Source organism: Trematomus bernacchii, unplaced genomic scaffold (assembly GCF_902827165.1).
Source record: "Trematomus bernacchii unplaced genomic scaffold, fTreBer1.1, whole genome shotgun sequence".
Classification (NCBI taxonomy): domain Eukaryota; kingdom Metazoa; phylum Chordata; class Actinopteri; order Perciformes; family Nototheniidae; genus Trematomus; species Trematomus bernacchii.
Genome location: NW_022987609.1, coordinates 2,984,692 through 3,007,105, shown reverse-complemented (window position 1 = coordinate 3,007,105; position 22,414 = coordinate 2,984,692).

The window sequence follows — 22,414 nt, the reverse complement described above, 5'->3', positions numbered from 1 at the left end:
ATGGCGGCCATCTTGCCACAGGCAGCTCGCTCATTCATAACATTATGTCTATGGTGCACTATTGAAATAACCATAGCTTGCTCAATTTTCAACCAATTTTCAAACGGTTTGGTTTGTTATAAACATCAAATATGTAGTTATGATACTGCATACTTATAATTATAATCATGGACTTTCAACATGTCTTGTTGTCTCCTGTATCATAGCCATGCTAATAACGTTTATAGTAAACCAAACCGTTTGTAAATCAGTCAAGATTTCAGCGAGTTAAAGGTAGGGTAGGTAAGTTTGAGAAACCGGCTCGAGATACACTTTTTGTTATATTCCATGGAATGCTCTTAACATCCCGATAGCAATGAATATCTTAAGTGCTTTGACAAAAAATTCATTAAAAAATGTCATCTGTGGAAGCCGTAGTACTGTAAAAAGTACGACCAATCATTTTAGCCGGCCCGGCTAAAATAACTGGATGGCCTACCTGCCTGTCAGCCTTCCATCTGTGCACAAACTTATCTCTTGCCCTCATTGGTCATGTGCGCGTTCGTGTGTGTTGGAGGAGGGGCTCTATAAGGAAGTGGCAGATTTTCTCCGGTTGTGTTATTTCAAATTCTAGCGATCTCGAGCCGATTTCTCAAACTTACCTACCCTACCTTTAAGAGTATTTTTGTGCAGATCAATCACCTTACAACAGCTGTAGCATAAGTTGTTGACTGTGGCAAGATGGCCACCGGTGAGCTACGCTAGCGACTCCCCCTTGAGCCATCTAGCCTTTATATATATATATCTATGGTTCCAGTAATAAAGTTTGATTTGATTTGTAATAGCGGTCAACTTGGGAAAGTCTGGCCTTGATATTAAATCAGGAAAAATGGGAAAAGTCTTATTAGCTAGTGGATTAAGGGTGAGAAAGGCATGCAAGGAGAGGTACCAGAATCTGCTCAAAAGCCTGACCTGAAGATTGCTAAATACATCTGACTTTGGTTTAATCCAGGTGTTTAAATCATGAGATTTAAAATGTGATTTTCGGAAAACCAGTCCATCTATCAAAAAACCTTTTTAGTCCAATAAAGTTGAGAGTCTGGATTGCCATTTTAACTTTGAATATTTTCTCCGTTAAAGTATGCCGAATCATTATGACCTCAAAGTTAGGTGATGCTGCATAGATTTCTTATTCATTCCTTTGGGTAAAAAGTTAGATTTGTGTTGCAACTTAATCCACCTTCTTTTAATTGCAAAAATTCATTTTTGAAAAAAGTTATTTTCACAACAGTTTTTATTTTTTTTAAAGCTTACACATTTTCAGCCTGACACCCAATTTTAAATTTAACATGGCACTTTTTTACAAAGCACTGCACTTGGTTCTCTAAGACACATGAATCTGACATAAAGTCATTTGTTTGCCATTTTAAAACAACCATTAAAAATGACTCACAAAAGGAAAAGGATGATTAGAAATAGGCCTGTAATTAGTTAGATCAGAGAGCAGAGGTTTGACCAAAGCTGTTTTAAAAGGCAGATAGGTAAATACCGGATTGCAGAAACATGTTGATTATTCTTGTCGTTTCTTGAGACAGACAGGCAAGCAGCAAGATTCCAAACACAAGATAGCATCATGTCACCACACCTTTATTGATTGAGATTATTTTACCTGTGCTAACATCAACACTGGTATTGTTTTACATTGTGAGTCTGTCAACCTGACAAATGTAAACCTGTGACACTTCTGTCTAAACTAACACAGAAGGGGTTTTAAGAACTTTGCCAGGTGTGTAAAATAAAGCAGACATATATTGTCACTGTGATAGCATTGCAACTGTGCAAGAAGCAGTGACAGAGCTTTACAAATGTGTATTTGAAATAAAAATAAAGGCTTAGTTTAAGGATCACCAATACCCATGTTCCACACTTGCACCCCTCGCCAAATGTTGCATCACAGCTGGTTCAATCCCATGCAAGATTAATTTATTATAATTTAAAACTTAAGAATTAAGTTCAATTTATCTTAACATTTGTTACATAAGCCACTTTCACCCCAATGCCGTACTTAGTGCCCAGCACTTAGTACCCCCATGGAACTAAGTACAGATCGCGTTCACACCGGAATAAGTTCCCTGAGGGAAGATTGTGCAAATGAAGCCGCTGACGTCTGTAAGAAATTAAAATGAATGTTTATATGGCGTATTTTAGATTAAATATGCTCTAAACTTAAAACTGTTTTATTCTGAAAATACTTCATTTCCGGTTAGCATTGGCTTGTGGCTAACGTTATTGCTGAATGTTAAATGAATGTACAGTTTTATTTTGAAAAGCTTTATTGATCTCCCTTGAAAAAGAGATCAATGATCTCAATGGGATACACCTGGATAAATAAAGGTTTGAAATGAAATGAAATGAATTGATGGACAAGCCCCGGTGTTACATGACGTCACTTCTGGCTTCACGCTATCAATGATTACAGCCGTTAAAATGCATTAAATAAAAAGTCATGAATGAGAATACGAGGAGAAAAGGCGTGTGGAGTTATACAATAAACACACAACGTCTAAATCCTTTTATTTACGGAATATCAGACACAGAAGAACGAGTGGAGGGAGACCCCCCCCATCGTCGAAGCAGCCAATGAGAGGAGGAGCCAGGAATCGGATATACACACGGGACATGTAGGCTGAAGTCGAATAGTCCATTTAGCTTAGGAACCTTCCTAACGGAGTGAAATGACCCGGAAGTCCCTCAGTGGCAGCCATGATAAGTGCCGTTCGAATTCTCTAGATCAGTGGTTCTCAACCTTTTTACACCAAGTACCACTTGAGAAAATAGTTGTCTCTCCAAGTACCACCATATGACCAATGTTAAAATACAGTCGATGCACAGTTCATGCAGGACTCAGAGGCAAATGTATTCATAATAACATTATTTATTGTCAGCCACAGCTACATGTACAAAGGGCAGTCTCTCTCTCTCTCTCTCTCTCTCTCTCTCTCTCTCTCTCTCTCTCTCTCTCACTCATCACTCACTCACTCACTCACTCACTCACACACCACAAGTGAGAATAAAAAGAACAAAATAATAACTTATTCTCACACAACAAATGTACATACATGTACCAAATACCAAAGTGTGAATGTCGTATTGGGAATTCAGTTCCACAATAATAATGAAAGCCTCCAGGAGCAGATGAGCCGAAGGGCTAATAGCTAATCTTCAGTCTGCTGATATTTGCTATTGCCATTTCTGTGGTGGCAAAGTAAAAAAGAAAGGAAAAAAGATAACAATTAAGGACAAGTGTGTGCTTTTTCAGCTTTTGACCTCGGTCACAGCCTTCTCTCCATTCTTTGCGCAAATGCCTTCTTCCTGAGTCACTTCTCTCCTCCATCACAGCGTTGTGGCTGTGCATATCACTTTTGCGTTGCTGGCGGAGCCTGCGCTTGTGCTCGGTTGATGACTGTCCTCCTCCTCATTCACTTGTTGACTTTCGCTGGTAATATTCTCCTCTGTACCTCTCTCACAACATCATTCAGCTTTCTTCTTTCTTTAGCTTGCTTGCAACGTTCGCTAATCGTTCGTGGGTAGTATGGTCGTCATTAGCAATGCCAGAAAAATAAAATAAAAAAAAGGTTTGTTTCTAAATCTAAAAACAACAATAGCCTATTAGAACTTATTTAAACCACAGTTTCAATTATCTCAAGCTTATTTTCATTCGTTGTAGTATTTTGATAGTATGATTTATTTTTTAATTAATGTTATTCAATCAAGCCTCAAACTGATGGCACTTGTCCCTATAGCCTGTTTTAAATTGAAGTTGTCTGAGGTCCTTACCACCAGCTGCTCTTGCAGTAATAAGTAGTGTACCTTACTGTCCCAAATGTGCCAATGTAGTGACTGCTTTTCGTCTTTTTGTTTACTTAGTTGTGTTCTCTGTATTTTATATGTCTGTGTTCTTGGCCAGGTCAGCATTGTAAATGAGATTTGGTCTCAATGTTTTCATCTGGTTAAATAAAGGTTAAATAAATAAATAATAATTGTATTATTATTATTTTTTTGTATATGTCAGATTCCTCCGCGTACCACTAGCGGGAGCTGGCGTACCACCAGTGGTACGCGTACCACAGGTTGAGAACCACTGCTCTAGATGATAGGAAAGCTTTGGATAAAAGCGTCAGCTAAATGCAATGCAATGTAATATAATGAAAGGAGGTTTCAAACTTCCTCTATAACCCCCTTTAGCGTAGGAACCACTGGACCTCCCTTTACGAAAGGAGAGGAGAAAATGCTGCCCCACAATGCCTTGCAGCCGCAGCATTTGCCGTCACACAACAGTCGGCCGTTCACGGAAACAACCGATTATGACCGATAAATGATATCATGAAAGTTACGGTGCTTATTAAGCATTTTAAAACGTATGTGGTAACTTGCCAAAGTGCTTTGTTTTGAACGTTCATCAGTATTATAATCAAAAAGAGAAATATGAACGTTATTTTTTACTGAAATGATCAAATAAAGTCAACATTTCACAGTCTTTACTGAGCTGTGTGGGGGTTGTTTTAAAATATGTTTGAATTGTGATATACACAGTGATAGATGTTAAGGACTAACGTTTATAATAAATACATTTGTATTTATTTTAAGATCTTTTCATAGTTCATACAATCATACGTATTGGGATCATTTTTATTAATGTGGACCGGAGGGAGAGGGTGACGAGCATAAGTTTAATTTTCCTTTTTTATTTCAATTCCAACTTTGGTCATGAAGAATATGTTTCTCTGTTGTCCACGTTCATAAAGCATAAAACAACAGCATCAGAGCACGGTGCAGAGTCTCTAGATGAGTTTACAGTAGTCCCTCGTTCTTATTAAACATCCATGTTGTAGTCCGCTGTATAGAAAGCTGTAGTTTCCATAGTTTCCCCACAGCAGCAGGCGCACATTTATGACCTCTGCTGGCGCATCATAAACACGTCGGATAGTGAAAGTGCAGTCGGATTCTCTAAAGTACCGCAGTCTCTTCTCCTAAGTCCTTTTGAATTCTCCTATCGACTATCCCTTAACCCCGTGACGTTTCACACAGAGGTCAAGGAATAGACGATAGGGTTAGATGTTAGGAGCTGATTTTTGGACTATTCGACTGCAACTGTAGAATCGGCCTCTCTCCTTCCTCCTTCTCCGACACGGCGCTGTGTTCTGACTTTGCTCTGTCTGTTTGAAAACCACGTTAATTTCATTAAATTACCCATTTCAACTTTTCCGGGACTACATTGTCTCTTTTTAACTTCCTCCTGGACTCGAGAACAACGAACAGATCAACACGTCACTTCTTCTTCTTCTGCTTTGGGTTTACTGGCAGGCCGCAAACAACTTGATGGCGTATACTGCCACCCGAAGTCCCCGGCCGGAAGTCCCCGGAGTTGGGGACTGGCTTCAGTAGAAGCTGCAGGGACTCCCAGCAGCTTCTACTGAAGCCTTCCGAGTAAATCGCCAGAACGCCGACACCTCCTCATCACTCCACCGCTCCCATGTTTTTTTTGTTGCCATAAGTTAGTCCAGTGGTTATCAAACTTTTTCTGTCAGGCCCCCCCTTTGGAGAAAAATAAAATCGGGCTCCCCCAACACAAATAGTTAAAAGAAAGAAAATGCTGATATTTGGAAAAAAAGTGTGTCTTATCACAGCATTAGTGGCTGCAATGAGCCTGTTTGGCACTGCACATTTCTTCAAATTGTGGTTGCAGGCTCAGTGGTGGCGCCAGAGATTTATTTTGGGGGTGCTGTGGGGTAGCTTGACGTTTCATAGAGGTTGCTCAAACATTTAGGGCTTCCCATTAATGTACCGCTATCGCTACAGTGGAATTTTGTACTGCAACACTCCCCACGCACATACACAGTGTACCCGTAACAGTTACAATGAAGCCTCGATAATCAGCTCACGGCATATAGGTGTAAGCAGGGGTAAAGTGCTATTTTTATAAGTGGGGAGTGGACCTAACATAGGGGGATCCGGGGGCTTGCTCCCCCGGGAAGATTTTTGTTTAAATATTGAAGTAAAAAGCATCAATCTGGTGCACTTTGAGAGCAAAATGAAGAGATCTATGGATACCTCTCTCAACACCCATTTGAAACAGAACTGTAAACAGATTTACTACTTTTTTTTATATTATTATATTTGTGTCATATAGTATTTCATACCTGTTTTTCATTTATTCTCTTATTTTTTTATAACTATAATGATCATATAAACGCGTGCCTCGTAAATAATTGTTTACATTAATCGTGACCAAAACGTTTGAGACCCGGCCACTGACATCATTTAGACTAAAGTTAACTATCTAAACACTCAGAGAGTCCTTTAGTTCACTGAGCCTCTCAGTCTGACAGGAGAGGACTCTCCTCCACCTTGTTGTTGAAAAAGCTCCTTATATCCGTTAGCATAGCTCGCTAGCACCAGAAGCTAATCTGATCTCCGGTACCGGTGCGCTCTCTCTCTCTCTCTCGTTCGCGCACGCACACAAAATGGCTCGTTCCACACACACACACAGAGCCAAGCTTGAATGAAACACAGAGACCCAGACGTAATTGTACTGTACTCTATCATATTATTTTCGAATCAATAATTTTTCAAATTATGATATTTCAAAACCATTTTTCCTCCTGTCATGCCTCTGCGCAATCAGAAATTGGAACTTTTTTCTCCCCAGGATAGTACCACCTCCCTAGCAGGCACTGAAAATGGGGGTAAAAGTTCTCTGAACTAAGTTCTCTTTTTGGTGTGAACGCAAAATTCCAGGCACTATCGGAACTATACGGGAAAAGTACGGGTAAAAGTACTCCGGTGTGAAAGCGCCTATTGTGTTTATATATGAACTCAGCTTCATGGGTCACAGCCTTGGTTGGTATTATTTGTATGTATATTATATTAACTTGGATTATAAAACAAGATACACCCAAAGCAAACAAGAGTGTTTGTTTGGCCGGGAATTCCCAGAGCTCATCTGCTGCACGCTTCATTAAAGCATAGACACAAAAAACGGCATGACATCAAATGAACTGGCTTTAAATAAACATTAATGCCACTTTGGTTTCTGTTAGTTTCCATACAAGTAATGCTCAAACTATCATGCACACAGGAACATGTTGTTATAGGACAGTTTATTTAACCATTTGTAATGTGGGTAGGGTAGCCTCAGTTCCTAAGTAAAATAGCACTCGGCTAGAGGTAAAGTCCGGTGTAATTAGTTTGACAGCATGTAAGGTCGCATTCACACCAGCCTTGTATAGTCCAGTTGAATCAAACCCTGGTGCGTTTACCCCCTTGGTGCGGTTTGTTTGGGTTGATGTGAACGCAGTCCGAGACCTCTGAAATGAACTAAACAACTGGACTCTGGTCATTTTTATTGTCTTTTGTTGTATCTTATTTTATTTAGTTTTATTTCTATTCCACACACTATCTTGTCTTCTCATTTAGCTGTAACTCTATCATATACAATGTTGTTGTTTGTTTTTAATCTGTAAAGCCCACTGAGACAAACGTGGTTTGTGATATTGGGCTATACAAATAAAGTTTGATTTGATTTGATGAGTGGTCAACTTGGGAAAGTCTGGTCTTGATATTAAATCAGGAAAAATGGGAAAAGTCTCATTAGCTAGTGGATTAAGGTTTAGAAAGGCATGCAAGGAGAGGTACCTGAATCTGCTCAAAAGCCTGACCTGAAGATTTCTAAATACATCTGACTTTGGTTTAATCCAGGTGTTTACTTTTGCTTATTGCTAGTAGTGAGATTGTAGTGGATCATTCAAGTAACCATTAAAGGGATTATTAAAGTGATCACTGTGATCCAGGGAGGCGTGTGGCGCAGTGGCCTAGTGCGTTGGTGTTCAGATCAGGGGAGCACAGGTTCAAACCCCACTGCAGTCAGCATGTCGTTGTGTCCCTGGGCAACGACATGTATTGAGTATGTCAGTCGCTTTGGATAAAAGCGTCTAACATGTAATGTAATCCAAATGATAACAGTGACAGTATGCCAAAGCCACAGTCAAAGCAAATCATTGGAACATGCTTCCACACCCATGTTGACTTAAGGTAATTTACATGCTGTTACAATGACACTGAAATGTCATTCTTAGGATTTATGTCTGTCATGGTCAGAAGTTATATTGAGAAAGGGCTGTCAGGGACACAGAGGCGTTAAAAAACGCCGCTGCATATCAAATGATGTGCTTCCTATATTTTGACTTTTGGCAAGCCATCATACGAAATGGTACAATATACTTTATTGTCCCTGTAAGGAAATGTGTTCTGGACTCTGTCCTGCAGTTCCACATACATGTACGTATACAAACATTCAAATACATTAACATATCATCACTCATACACCGTTTGCACAAACACAATACACAGACGCACCTATTGACAATGGTGACCTATTGCACAATCCTAATGGCCAATATTTAAATATTTATAACATTACATGTGAGTGTTAAGAAGCTTAATGGACATAGGCAGGAATGACTGCTTATACAGTAGCGGTTCAGCCTGCTCTTGGGAACCCTGAATCTCTTTAGCAGAAGGTAGGAGCTGGAATTCTGGGTGGAGAATGTGATCAGACATGATTTGTTGTGCCTGTCTAATAATGGACTGCTCATATACGTTTTGGAGAGATGGATGTTTTTTAACCCCCGTCCTTAAAAGGAGATTTTATTGTTAGGAAACAATCGACCGCTGAGATGTAATTTAAGTGATAACAGTTTGTATGAGGACTCTTTAAGGACAGACTTTTAGGAGTCAGGAGGTTACATTGGCACTACCGTATGTTCAGTACAGAGGCCACTATGTAAAGGGAGTCGTCCTTTCCCCCTTTAAAGTGCACCTATCATGCTATTTTAAGGCATATATTATGGGTCTCAGATATATACAAATATATAAAAACATGTCTTTGATGTGTTTTGCTCAAAATACAAACAGATCATGCATTTTAGACATCCCTCATGTCCATGTTTTACAGAGATGCTACACTCTCCCTCTGAGCAGAACAATTAATAACCTAAAACACCCTCTGAAATATATTAATCAAAAAATGCAGGAAACACAAACAAATCTTATTTTTGTTGTATATAATATATAATAGCGCATTCCCATTGCAGGGCCTCGCTCGGCTTAGTACGGTATAGTTAGGCCTTGTTAGGCCTTGTTAGGCACTTTATGCTGCGTTTCCATTACAGTTTAGTAGCTGGGGCAGTGACTATAGTAACGCAGTGTAGGCGGAGCCGAGACGTCATCTTCAATGCGAACCACAGAAAAACAACATCAGCCGTTAGCTGTTAGCACTCAAGCTCACAGCTCCTCATATCCTTTCACAAACTAGACAAAAGTTAAAGTGGACCTATTATGCAATATTGGAAAAATATATTGTAGGGCCATACCTATACAAAACATGTCTGTGAAGTTTTTTGCTTAAAATACCAAACAGTTCACCCATTGCCGCCATACCTCATACTGCTCAAACCCCTCTTTTGCAGCCCTGTTAGAGAAATGCGGATTTTGGGTCCTTAGCTTTAAATTAAAAAAAAGAGGAGGCGGAGCTAATGCCTGATCAGAATTCTACCGGAGATAAAGTTAAATTCTGCTGTGATAAAACGCCATCCTGTTCTAAACCACAGCAAATATTATTTCTGAAACAGTATGGAGCTCAAATGCTTTTTCTCTTGCGGGTTTATCACAAGGTGAGTTCCTTTTTTTATTTCCTGCTTTTTAAACACATGTGCTCTACAGTACAGGTTAGCTCTGAGTGTTAGCGAGGCTTGCTAATGTAAACAAAGACGAGATTACGTCCAAAACACGTCAGGCATTGTTTCTGATAGCAACTTTCTGTACAGATGAAGCGTCTTATTTTGGACAGTTTAAAGTGCGAGGGTCGTGATCGGTTCATGCACGTTCCGTGATGGCCGGCCGGCCCCCAGTCAGACTTGATACCGCCCCCATGATAAATACATTTAATTATTGTGAAGCCAGCTGCAATGGATCATTGATCCACCAGGGGGTGCAGTGGGGTTCCACACTGGAGTCATGTGAAATCAACTTCTAAATAATAGATGTTTAGTCGGAAAAAACGAACGAGCCGGCTCTCCCGATTTTTAATCCTAATTTAATCATCATCATTGATGTTTATGTTCGCCGAATTGACATGAAATCACTGACAAATATGAATATTCTGTATTCAACTTCATTGAAACGATCAGGATGGGTGTTATTTTTCCCCACAATGACCAAGTCGCTGCAAATGATCCCATGTATTACATGTACATGGCCACATTCTCAACAAAGTTACGTAACGAAACATTCTGTATTCCTTGCTTACTTTTTATTTAATGCTTTATAACAGCTGGAATAGTTCGTTTAGAACAGGCACCTCACTCGCAATCTGCTCCTCCGCAACGCCTACCACCTACCTCCGGCTGAAATTATGAATGTACAGTAAGGCATAGTAATCATAGATAACACGGCAGGGTCCGTTACAGTTTGTTTTCATCTGATTTCAAATATTTCAAATGTCTGAAGTTAATAAATACATTCTCAGTGTTCAAGTCAATAATAGTCATATAAGAAAAGTACTGATCTAATAACAGAGATTTTATAAGGACTTTTCAATGTTCGACATCGCTCATGTGAAATACAGTAAACTGGATGTTGTGGTGCCGAGAGGCGGGGTATCAAAAGTACAAGCTAAACTTTTATTTAGCATCTGAACACACTTGTAAACAACGTGATGCCCGGGAAGCGAAGACCCGGCGGAAACAGCTGGTCTGGTTCACTAAAATGTCCGTGTACAGTATATCTGGTACTAATGTATAGCGGATCTTTGTTAAGATCCATATGTCACGGATAGAACTATATATTGAGCTTTAAAACAAATGATATATATTATAATAAAATAAACACCGGCTGTTGTTATGCCTGCTGTAACGTTTACTTTCTCCGTTCTCCGCTTAAGTAATTATTACTTCCTGGTTAGCTTTCCGCTCGAAATTTAAATCTGAAAATGGCAAAAATAACGGAGAAAAAAACGTTCACAGAGAAGACGACAACAATTGTCACTTGCACTTGTCATTTAGCATCTGAACACACTTGTAAACAACGTGATGCCCGGGAAGCGAAGACCCGGCGGAAACAGCTGGTCTGGTTCACTAAAATGTCCGTGTACAGTATATCTGGTACTAATGTATAGCGGATCTTTGTTAAGATCCATATGTCAGTAGAGATGGGATGGCAGAAGGTGCTATATATATATATATATATATATATATATATATATAATTCCAAAGCTGGTAAAGACCTTTCAAATTTAGCAATAATAGTCATATAAGAAAAGTACTGATTTGTTCTTGAATCAACTTTTTTATGGAAAATGTTTTATGTAATTTTATTTCATTTTAAATAAAATGAAAGACATTCACAGTTAATGTAATTAGATATACATTATTAATGCCATACATTTTTAAATGTAATTAGATATACATTATTAATGCCATACATTTTTGCATAAATATTTATTCAGTATGATAGCTGTCTAACAGAAGTTAAATCCATTTCTCACTTATTCTGACAATGTACTTAACCCCAAATAAAAGAACCCAATAAAAATAGTTGTTAAATAATAGTGAAGTCACGTTGTAATAACAATAACTCATCTCTCTCGGTTTTTTTTGTTTTCTTTGTGTGCTTTGCCAAAAGCCACTGTGTCAAGTGTCCTAGTTGGGTTACCGTAACGAACAGCAGCCGGCTCTCGATTTTTAATCCTAATTTAATCGTTTATGTTTGCCTTGCCGAATTGACATGAAATCACTGACAAATATGAATATACTGTATTCAACTTCATTAAAATGTTATTAACGTGCCTAAACTCAGTAATTCACTAAAAATTACTGATCCCTCTGCGTCGCGGAGGGATCTTGATCCCTGGGTGTTATTTTTCCCCATAATGACCAAGTCGCTGCAAATTATCCCGCTTATTACATGGCCACATTCTCAACAAAGTAACGACATGACTCCCAATATTAATTAAAATGCTTTTATGGATTTAGAAAATATTTTTATTGATTTAAAACATAGTTCTATGTATTGATTTAAATTTACATGCATCCGCTAAGAAAAATAGTCCGTTGTTACCGTTTTTTAAACAGTCAGAATGAAACGGCAGCTCTCAGCTGTGTGTTCACACTCCTAACTCTGATCTTTCTTTTCCAACAGTTAAGTTAACTGTAGGTTACTCTGAGTGACAAGCTTACAGTTAGTGAAGTAACACTTTTTTTTTGTGAGTCACGACCTCGCTGTTTCATTCTAACATAACGCTCCAAATATGACTGTTTCCACTCGGACTTCAATACAGCAACACCATTGTTTGGTTTCTATGGTAGCGTGTCTCTTTAGTAGCGTGCACTCCTTTCCTGTAAATTACAGGTCCAGCCAGGCAAAACAGTAATATGAAATATGAACGTTAGTTTTTAACTGAAATGATCAAATAAAGTCAAAATGTCACAGTGTTTACAAACATTGACCATACCGTTCACCAGCCCCCACCCCACTCTTTGTTTAAAACGAATTGGCCATCGGAATGTGTGTGTCCCAACCCCCCCCTGTGATATCTCTTCACAGGGGGGAGAGAGTTAGACGCTCGTGAATTGTCAGCCGCGGAGAAGTGAATCACAGTGATCTGCTATTTTAAAGTAAATTCAACACATATCGACCCTAAATATAGCATATATTAAGAACGAGAAAGTGTTAACATCGTTTTTTGTAAACATATGACCAATGTGCGAGGGTGATGACATCAGAGCATCGTCCTATGGGCTTAGCCCCGGACAGGTACAACAGGTATTCACTCAGAGGGGGGTAGTTAACCATTTACATGTCAAAAAGCAACATACAGTAGGCGGGTGGGGGATGGTGAACGTTTACATTTCTCTACAGCAGTGGTTCCCAAACTTTTTATGCCCAAGGCACACCAAAGGACAAGTAAAAATCTCAAGGCACACCTATTGTGCGAAATAGCCCTTATAACACGTGTTATCACTCATATCATGTAAAATATCTGTAAATGTGCATAATTATTTACTAATGCCAAATAAAATGTATAGATAGAACAATCAGTGGTTCAAGTTAGTATATTCCTCAGTGTAACATATCCACTAGTTGCAAAGCTTAAACATTTTTATATATTTTTTTATTTTAAGGGAAAGGATGTTTTCACTACTCAGTTTGTCAACTATGTTACGGACAAACTTGATGTCATTACAATCATTTGATTAAGTCCTGCACTTCAAGTAAAATCAAATGTGAAAGGCTCTTGAGTCTATTCTACCATATATCCAAAGATTTTTTAAAGTTTAAAAAATAATTGTATTAAAGTTTTGTTTTTTCATGTGATATGTTCAGCACTGTCATTAAGTTTAGGGATATTTTGTATTATAAAACTACCATACAGGTCATTTTGATAGTTTTAAGAGATGTCATGTAAAACTCCAACCTGTGTAGATATACATTATACTATAAAGAATATCAGAAGCACTATTTTAGATATTTTAAATTTGAAAAAATGAGGTGCAACATAGTTGACAATGAAAGTCAAACATTTGACGCAGATAACATAGTTGACTGGACACATTATTAACCATCAGCACTATGTTAATTTCAAGGCAGAAGTGCAAAATTCCATTGATAATGATGTGTAATGACGTCTACATGTCGTACAAATTGTCAACTAGGTTACCTGTCAACTAAGTTACTACAGTTATTACAGTACTGGGTAACTCAGTTGACAGGTAACCTAGTTGACAATTTCCCTATTTTGACCCATCATTTCAATGGTAGGCCTTGCCTGGATGACCACATGTCATTTTCTTGAACAGGTTAACATCACATTTGCACATATAATTGAATTAAAATCATTAAACAATTGTAAACCATAACAATGTACGTAACATTGTTGATTGTCAATGAGTATATTAATTGACCATGTGCTATTATACATAAAATATTGTAAAAATGTAGAGGACAATCACCACAGTGTGTTCAAAATGTCTGCCAAAGAGGAACATGGCATCATGTGATGCTGGTGACATGGTATTGGGACAAACAATTTTTGAGTTAAAGGGGGAAGTTCTGTTAGTAACATAGTTGACAGAACTTTTGCGGACATTCATATATTAAGATATTTAAATTATTTAAAGGGGGAAATCAATTAAAAATATGTTATTATTCTTTAGTATTTAGACTTTTGAAATAAATGAATCATTTTTTAAATTTACTTTAATGGTTTTTATTCATTATTTTGAATCCAAGACACCCTCAACTGAAAAACGGACATAGCAAAAACTGACAATTTAAGAACATCATGACACATTTCAAGCTAAATAAAGCATAGGATGCACATAATGTTTGTGTGATATTATAACATGCTTTCCAATAATAGGCAAAATATGATATTTTTGAAGAAAATAGTTAGAATAATTATAATTATCATCAATGGACATCAATGGACATGGAATGTACCCTAAATTGTAGAATCACTCAGCAGTTACATACACCAAACCTTCCAGTTATATTCCTATCAATATTATGAAGGCTTTTACAGAAGGGTTTGGTCATATATAATTCATAGCCTGAATTATATAACATTTTATACCTAAAAACATGGTGAAAATTGATATTTTAGGGCTGTTGACAGTATTTTCTGATTTATGGAGTGATACAAAGAGATATCCAAAATCCCTTCTGTAAAAGCCTTAGATACTAATATGACTACAAAATGAAACAATAATTTTGATCCTGGCTTTATCCAAAGTTCAGATTTCGGTTCCTGAAATGTGTTAAAATATGCGCATATTTCATGAGATAATGGTTCATTTGGATATTTAAACATGCTATTTCAGAAAACTTGTAATACAAAAAACAATTGCCTTATTGTAAGTAATTAACTGGAGAAATATTTAGCTGATATCTTTAAGTTAAAAATACCCTATTCACCTGGGGTGTCTCGCCTTAATTAGATGTTTGATAAGTGCAGATCACATAGTAAAACACGTACACAGATACATTATTTTGTATTTTTATTAAATTCGACAATGTCAATTTCACTTTCCACTATGTCCACCGTTGTTTTTCACAACCAATGGCAGAACTTTATTGAGGCCTGTAATTAGTCAACTACAGGTCTCTTGAGTCAGTCTTTTTCTTCCAAAAAGCTTGTGACAAGATGTTATTGCTCTTGGGGCATTAAAAACAAGATTTTAACTTTAGTTTTTTATATAATATCTGCATTTTCTATTGTGAAAAACGAAGTCTTAGTTATTTAATATATAGCGCCATCTCCTGGTTAAACCCTGAAATTGGAGAATAGTGGGAGGGCCTAACATTCCTGAATACTGGTCTTTGGCAGGCAACTGGCTGGCAACTGGCTGGCAGTCGGCAGGAAGCTGTATGCTGGGGTCCAAAATAAGAGGCTCCATCTGTAGGTCCGCTGCCGATTTGACGTCATATCGGCAGCAAATCTGTATCCGTTCGTTGTACACACGTTTTTAAAAGATTTGGGTATGGAGGAAAAGAGAGAGGGTTTTATTTTCTGACACTGCGTGAGTTCCCCGACGCACCGGGGACACATATTTATGTATAAAAGACATCACAAAGTGCATTTTGCATGATAGGTCCCCTTTAAACAAGTACAAACCACAGACTATCTGTGTCATGGCGAATACAGTCACTGGTTTATTTATGTCTGTAGGCCGTTGTTGTGAGTGTGGACGGTCGGAGCATATACTGCGTTAGCTTAGCCGATCTCCATTTAGAACACACGCATTTTAAAAGGTTTTTCGCCTGCCGTCTTGTCTGCAGACTTGCCAAAGCATTAATTCATGGTTTTTACTAACCGGTACCAGTATGTTATTACTTCGGCATCATTTTTGAAACATGTATTACAATTAAATCACGGTCAAATATGTTAATTTTGCAAATATGTTCATTTTGTTGAAGTTGTAGCCCCCTTGGTATAATACCTTGGGTATTTGCTTGTTAATTTGAATGATTTATCATTGCATCTCATCAGCTAACAGACTTTGGTTAGGTGTAATTACAGGCTATAAACAGCAGATGGCAGCAGAATAGCATCTGTCAGAGAGAGACACTGACAGTGTGAACACAGAAGTAAAAAGGATAGACAAGACACATGTTATACTCTATGTCCAAATATGTCTTCTTTAACCCATTCTCTCTCTTTTATTGTTTATAGCTTCATTTAGTTTTAACAAGGCCCACCATTGTCCTGTTAGAGGACTGAGACTCAGTTGTGTTGGTGTCACCTGAGCTTAAATGACATCATCGTACCTCAGATAGGTCTGCAGACAGCCTCCGTGTCACTGAGTGTCAAAGCTGTTTAACATACTTTTAAACCTTGACAATTATTAGGTAAATTGGGTATTTTGTCCCTGAATAGACGAAGAAGAAGTTTGCAAATGTAGAAAATAGGGTAACAGAGGAGGTATTGCACAAAGCAAACACCAGGTAACATTGTTTGCTTATTTTTATATCTAGCAAGGCTGGATGAGTGCCAGTTAATTAATATCCTCTTTTTCCAGCCAGATGTGTTCACTATTTTGAAAGACATGGAGAAAATCCTTTCAGTTAATAAAATGTGTCTGTTCCCTAGATGAGTCTAATTATCAATCGAGCAGCTGGATGGTGATGACCTGCTTGCACCAAACTTGTTTTAGAAGGTTATGTACAAAATGTATTATTGTGTTTTATTTTCTACCTTTTTTTAATAATTAAGATTAGCTGTTCTTGTTTTAAATGTGCAGGTGCACCAGTAATATTTCACTATACAAGCCTCACTTTGTTATTCCTTTCTGTTCAAGAAGTTAGTTCAGGAGGGAAAAAAGCAATACTTAAGGGGATAAAATGACAAGATCATCAATATCCTCCTAATTCCCCTCAGCTTTCTTTGACATAGAAATTAACTGACCAGCCACACAGGACTTAAATGTCAATGACCTTGTAAAACAGATGTCAGTGCTCACAGTTTGCATTGCTTTATATAATTTTTTCAGTTTCAGATGTTTTAATTAGAAGTATAATTGTATTTGAGCGGCTCTGATGGATCTGAAACGTGGCTTGCTGCTTTACCCGTTCAGCTTCTGTTTCAGACATTACCTCACCCATCTGTGTGATGTCACCCCTCTCTTTCTCTCTACCTTCCTGACGCCTTGCTCGACCTGAAATCTTCTTCCTTCTCTATTATTGTGCTGTCTCTGTTTCTCTGTCCTCCGTCTTTCCCTCTTTCTTGTCTCCTCCTCTGATGGTTATAGTGCAGCAGCAGAAACAGCACACATGTTTAAAACTGTGCAAGCCTGCATAAAGTATACGAAAAAAAATACAGTATAGATGTGTATTAATTCACATTAAATACACATGTGTAAAGGATATTGTGAAGAATATGTTCTTACAGAGAGCCATTTGACCAGCAGCTTCGTCAGAGTGAATGTGACGCAAACGGCAAGGGCATCACTTTCTTTGATCTTCAGGAGAAATATCCTGGGAACTGCTGAACATGCTAACAGTCTTTCCCAATAAGGGTGAAGTGCAATATTGGGATGCAATAACAGTGTGAAGAACCCTTACTTTGAAGATGCCCTATTGTGCTTTTTGGGGCTTATAGTGTGTTATATAGGCTTTTATGCAATTGGTCCCCAAAAAAACAGTCTGTTGACAAACAGGCCAAATATTGTAGCTATGATTCTTATTAGCAAAAGTGTTGGTCTTTTATAAATATAAATGATAAGGGATTCATTAATTCTTAACATTCTATATTAAGCTTTAATTGTTCCTGTTTCAGTGACGTTTTATTTTCTGTAGATGTTATGAAGATATAAGTCCTCTTAGTCATTGTAGCAAAAGACTGTTAAAAACCAACTTCAAATTACTCAAAAACTGCATCAACAGAAGGAAGAGTATAGTTTGACGAATGACCAGAGGTGGGGACTCGAGTCACATGACTTGACTCGAGTCAGACTCGAGTCGCATATTTTTTGACTTGAGACTTGCTTGACTAACATTGATAAAAGACTTGACTTGACTTTGACTTGGTATTCATGACTTGAGACTTGACTTAAGCTTGAGACAGATGACTTGAAAGGACTTGACTGTTTACAATTAAATATTTGGGTTTGTTTTTGTAGTGAGATATTACGTTTAGTTTTTTTCGAAAACGTGATTGGGTGATTATAGCGCCGTGCGCGCAAACCTGGCAACCCACTAGACGGCAGGTAGGAGCGTCAGTTAACATGGCAGAGGCTAATTACTCCACAAATAGTGACGTTTGGATTCAAGGATTATGTTGTCGATGACGCTAATAAGAAGAGATCAGCGGTATGCAGGGTCTGCAGCATAAAGATCAGTGACACGACCACCACAACATCCAACTTCATTCGTCACTACAAAAAAACCCACAGAGAAAGGTGCGTGCATGTGTTGTGTTAGCTTGAAAGCTAACGTTACGTTTAAGCTACGTTAGACTTGGTTTCAAATCGATTAAGCATTGCAAAGAGAAGACAAAACGGTAAATGAACACTAGAACCGCCAAGGGATTCATTTTGACTAACCCCGATACTGACGGGCTGTCAGGAGAGGGAGAGGGAGAGAGAGAGAGAGAGAGGAAAAGAGATGCCTCGTTTATTTCCCCTGTGTTATTATCAGAAGTTACTGTAAACTGTTGAATAATGTAGATCTTCTACTTTTAGTAGTTTGTTTAAATGTTTTAATTATGTTGTTTTTGTTTGTAGAAGTGCATCATTCCTTGATTTATTGTAAAATGAATCTGAACGTTTTGATCTGTTATGATGATAAACTGAAGCAATTTCTAAATTAACCCAATTAAGTGAGTTTTAAATCGTCCTACTTAGTTTATAAGGAAATGATGAAGAGGAACAAATGAAATGATTTGAAAATGACAGGTGCTGACGCTGTTGGCGGTTCTAGTGTTAACAGACATTTAAATTAAATATGTGTAATGCCAATATATGATTTTCTTACCTGGAATTCTGCCTTTTTGAACAGACTTTTTGATTGAGTCCTAGCTATATTGTCTGCAGTTCTAGGGTTAATATGAATCTAATATGATTGTCATCGGTCTAAATTAGATTTCAAATGATTAACTGTGTATGTAATGAAGATCATAGTGTGGGTTAAATCCATTTTCATAGCCACTGTCTTTTAACTGATTTAAATGGGGAAACTGGGCTTATTCATCAGAATTTTGTATGACTTGACTTGACTTGCTTGACCTGAGCAATGACTTGACTTGACTTGCTTGACTCTCACCACAGTGACTTGGGACTTGCTTGATACTTGTAGGTCAAGACTTGAGACTTGCTCATGACTTGCACATGTAGGACTTACTCCCACCTCTGCGAATGACCGTCGGGGAGTTCAGTGTAGTAACAGCAATGAACCTCATCGCAACAAGAATACAATATGAAACAACACAAGTACCTGACATTACCACTTTAAATGCAAATAAAAGAAGGCACACTCCTTGCCAATTGTTTTCCCAGGACAAGCTCTTCTGAAGTTCAAAGTCCCCGACTCTAGGTATTTTAAGTCTCTCATCTTTATTGATTATAGACTCGGGTGTATGCTCTCCCTGAATCGCCCATTTCATTTTACTCTGCTCATGGTTTATTGGTTTTAAAGCATGAGGCTCCGAGGAGGGACATGTATAGCTTATTGCTTTGGCAGGTGAAGCAGCGCTGGCTCATTGTTGGGAGTCTGGGAGTACGAGCTGTTGCATCAGTAGAGGAACAGACATCTGTGTATTCGCAGACACCAGTGAAACCAGTATGAATTACAGCAGGCAGCACTGGCCAGAGGGGAAACTTAAACGTTCCCCGTCTATGCAAACTACACAGACTCCCTTGGGGTCTGGGAGGACAATCAAAAAGAGCTTCCTTCACTTATTGCAATTTCCAAAAGCTGATATTTTAAAATGTCTTGTTTTGTGGGACTCAGAATCCAAATATGGTCCATGTTCAGTGATATAAAACAGAGAAAAGGAAATGGCTGATCGATAATCAGTCCCAGCGGCCATTTATTGCAAGGCAACTCCTCTGTCTGCCCCCCTCACCTGTATATCTTAAGTCGTTCTTGAAATATATGAAAAAATTCCCAAATAATCTGAGATAGGGGAAGAAAATCCCATAACGAACCCCTAAAATGTTTATTAACAGCAGCATATAGTTTGAGTTTGGCATCTACGCTCCGGCCTCATTACTTCCCGCAAATACTTTTTACATAAAACATTCAGCATTGATGATTAAATAACTTTCCCACGGGGCCTACAGGAGGATGCTGGGGGGCGATGGGGCAGAAAAGCAGCAGCAGCAGCGGTGCAGAAGCAGAGCAGCAGCAGAGCAGCAGCACCATTAGCGAGGCAGAGGAGTTTAAATGGAGCGCCAGATTACGGAGAATGTGTTTGGTTGGTTGTACGAAGGGGTAAAGCATGTCATGTGTCAATGTATAATTGGTGCTCGAGTTGAAAGCTTGAACTAGCTTCCCTAAATTGTCTGTGGTTGACACACATTTAAGAGACGGATCACGTTTTGTTCAATCGGATAATCTCCACATGTCTACCCATCTCTCTACAGCCTGCAAAGTGCAAACCTAACTGAACCGTCGTCCAAAATCGCGGGTGTCTTGTCTTGTCAAGACGCATGCGCAGATTCAAACAGCTACTATGGTTTTAGATTAACATTTACTTAGTATTTTAAGGTTTATGAGCAGTGACTATAAATCATTTAAATATGAGTAAATATATAATAAAACTTACTCCACCCACACTGTAAATGTATTACATGAATAAAAGGTGTATACAGATTTAAAATTGTACTTAAGAAATTATTGTTCTTTGTGAATCTTGATATTACCATGTATGACAGTAAATTAAATATATTTTACTACACCAAAAAGTCCGTTTTTTTAGTATACCAAGAAAATATACCCCACACCATTACACCACCAGCACCACCAGCCTGAACCATTGATACAAGGCGGGATGGATCAATGCTCTCATGTTGTTTATGCCAAACTCTGATCCTACCATCCGAATGTCGCAGCAGAAATCGATACTCGCCATACCAGGCAACATTTTTCCAATCTTCTATTGTCCAGTTTTGGTGAGACCGTGCAAATAGTAGCCTTTTAGTTTCCTGTTCTTATCTGACAGGACGGTTGTTTGAGTTACTGTTGCCTTTCTATCATCTTGAACCAGTCTGGTAATTGTCTTCTGACCTCTGGCATCAACAAGGAATGTTGCGCCCAGAGAACTGCCGCTCACTGGATATTTTCCTTTTTTCTGACCATTCTCTGTAATCCCTATGGTTGTGCGTGAAAATCCCAGTAGTTCAGCAGTTTCTGAAAAACTCAGACCAGCCTGTCTGGCATCAACAACAATGCAACATTCAAGGTAACTTAAATCACCTTTCTTCCCCATTCTGATCCTCTGTTGAACTTCACCAGGCCGTCTTCACCATGTCTACATGCATTGAGTTGTTGCCATGTGATTGGCTGATTACATATTTGCGTTAACGAGCATTTGTACAGGTGTACATAATAAAGTGGCCAGTGAGTGTGTGACAGTACCAGTCAAAAGTTTGGACACACCTTCTCATTCAATTGTTTTTGTTTATTTGAATTTGTTTCTACTTTGTAGATTAATACTGAATACATCAAAACTATGAAAGAACACATATGGAATTATCTAGTTAACAAAAAAGTGTTAAAAAATTCAGAATATGATTTTTATTTTAGATTCTTCAAAGTAGCCCCCTTTTGCCTTGATGACAGCTTTGCACACCCTTGGCTTCTCTCAGTCAGCTTCATGAGGTCGTCACCTGGAATGGTTTTCAATTAACAATGTGTCTCAACATCCACTGTTCAGAGGAGACTTCGTGAATCAGGCCTTCATGGTCCAATTGCTGCAAAGAAGCCATTACCGAGGATTAACAACAAGAATACGATAATTGTTTGGGCCAAGAAACACAACGATTGGTCATTAGACAGTGGAAATCTGTACTTTGGTCTGATGAGTCCAAATTTGACAGGCCACTAGGTGTTACTGTTGCGCAGCAAATTGTTGTTTTTTGTCCATTGTGGGACACCGTATTTCTCCTGTTGTTCTGGGTGCGGCCGCCATCTTGGCGCTAATGTTTGTATTTGTCACTACCCGATCGGTCCACCTGCCCGATCTGTACTGCGCATGTGCGAGATGGTCCGCCATATTGGACAACTCTAATAGGACACTTGACACAGTGGCTTTTGGCAAAGCAGAAAAAGAACTGATAGAGATGAGTTATTGTTATTACAACGTGACTTCACTATTATTTAA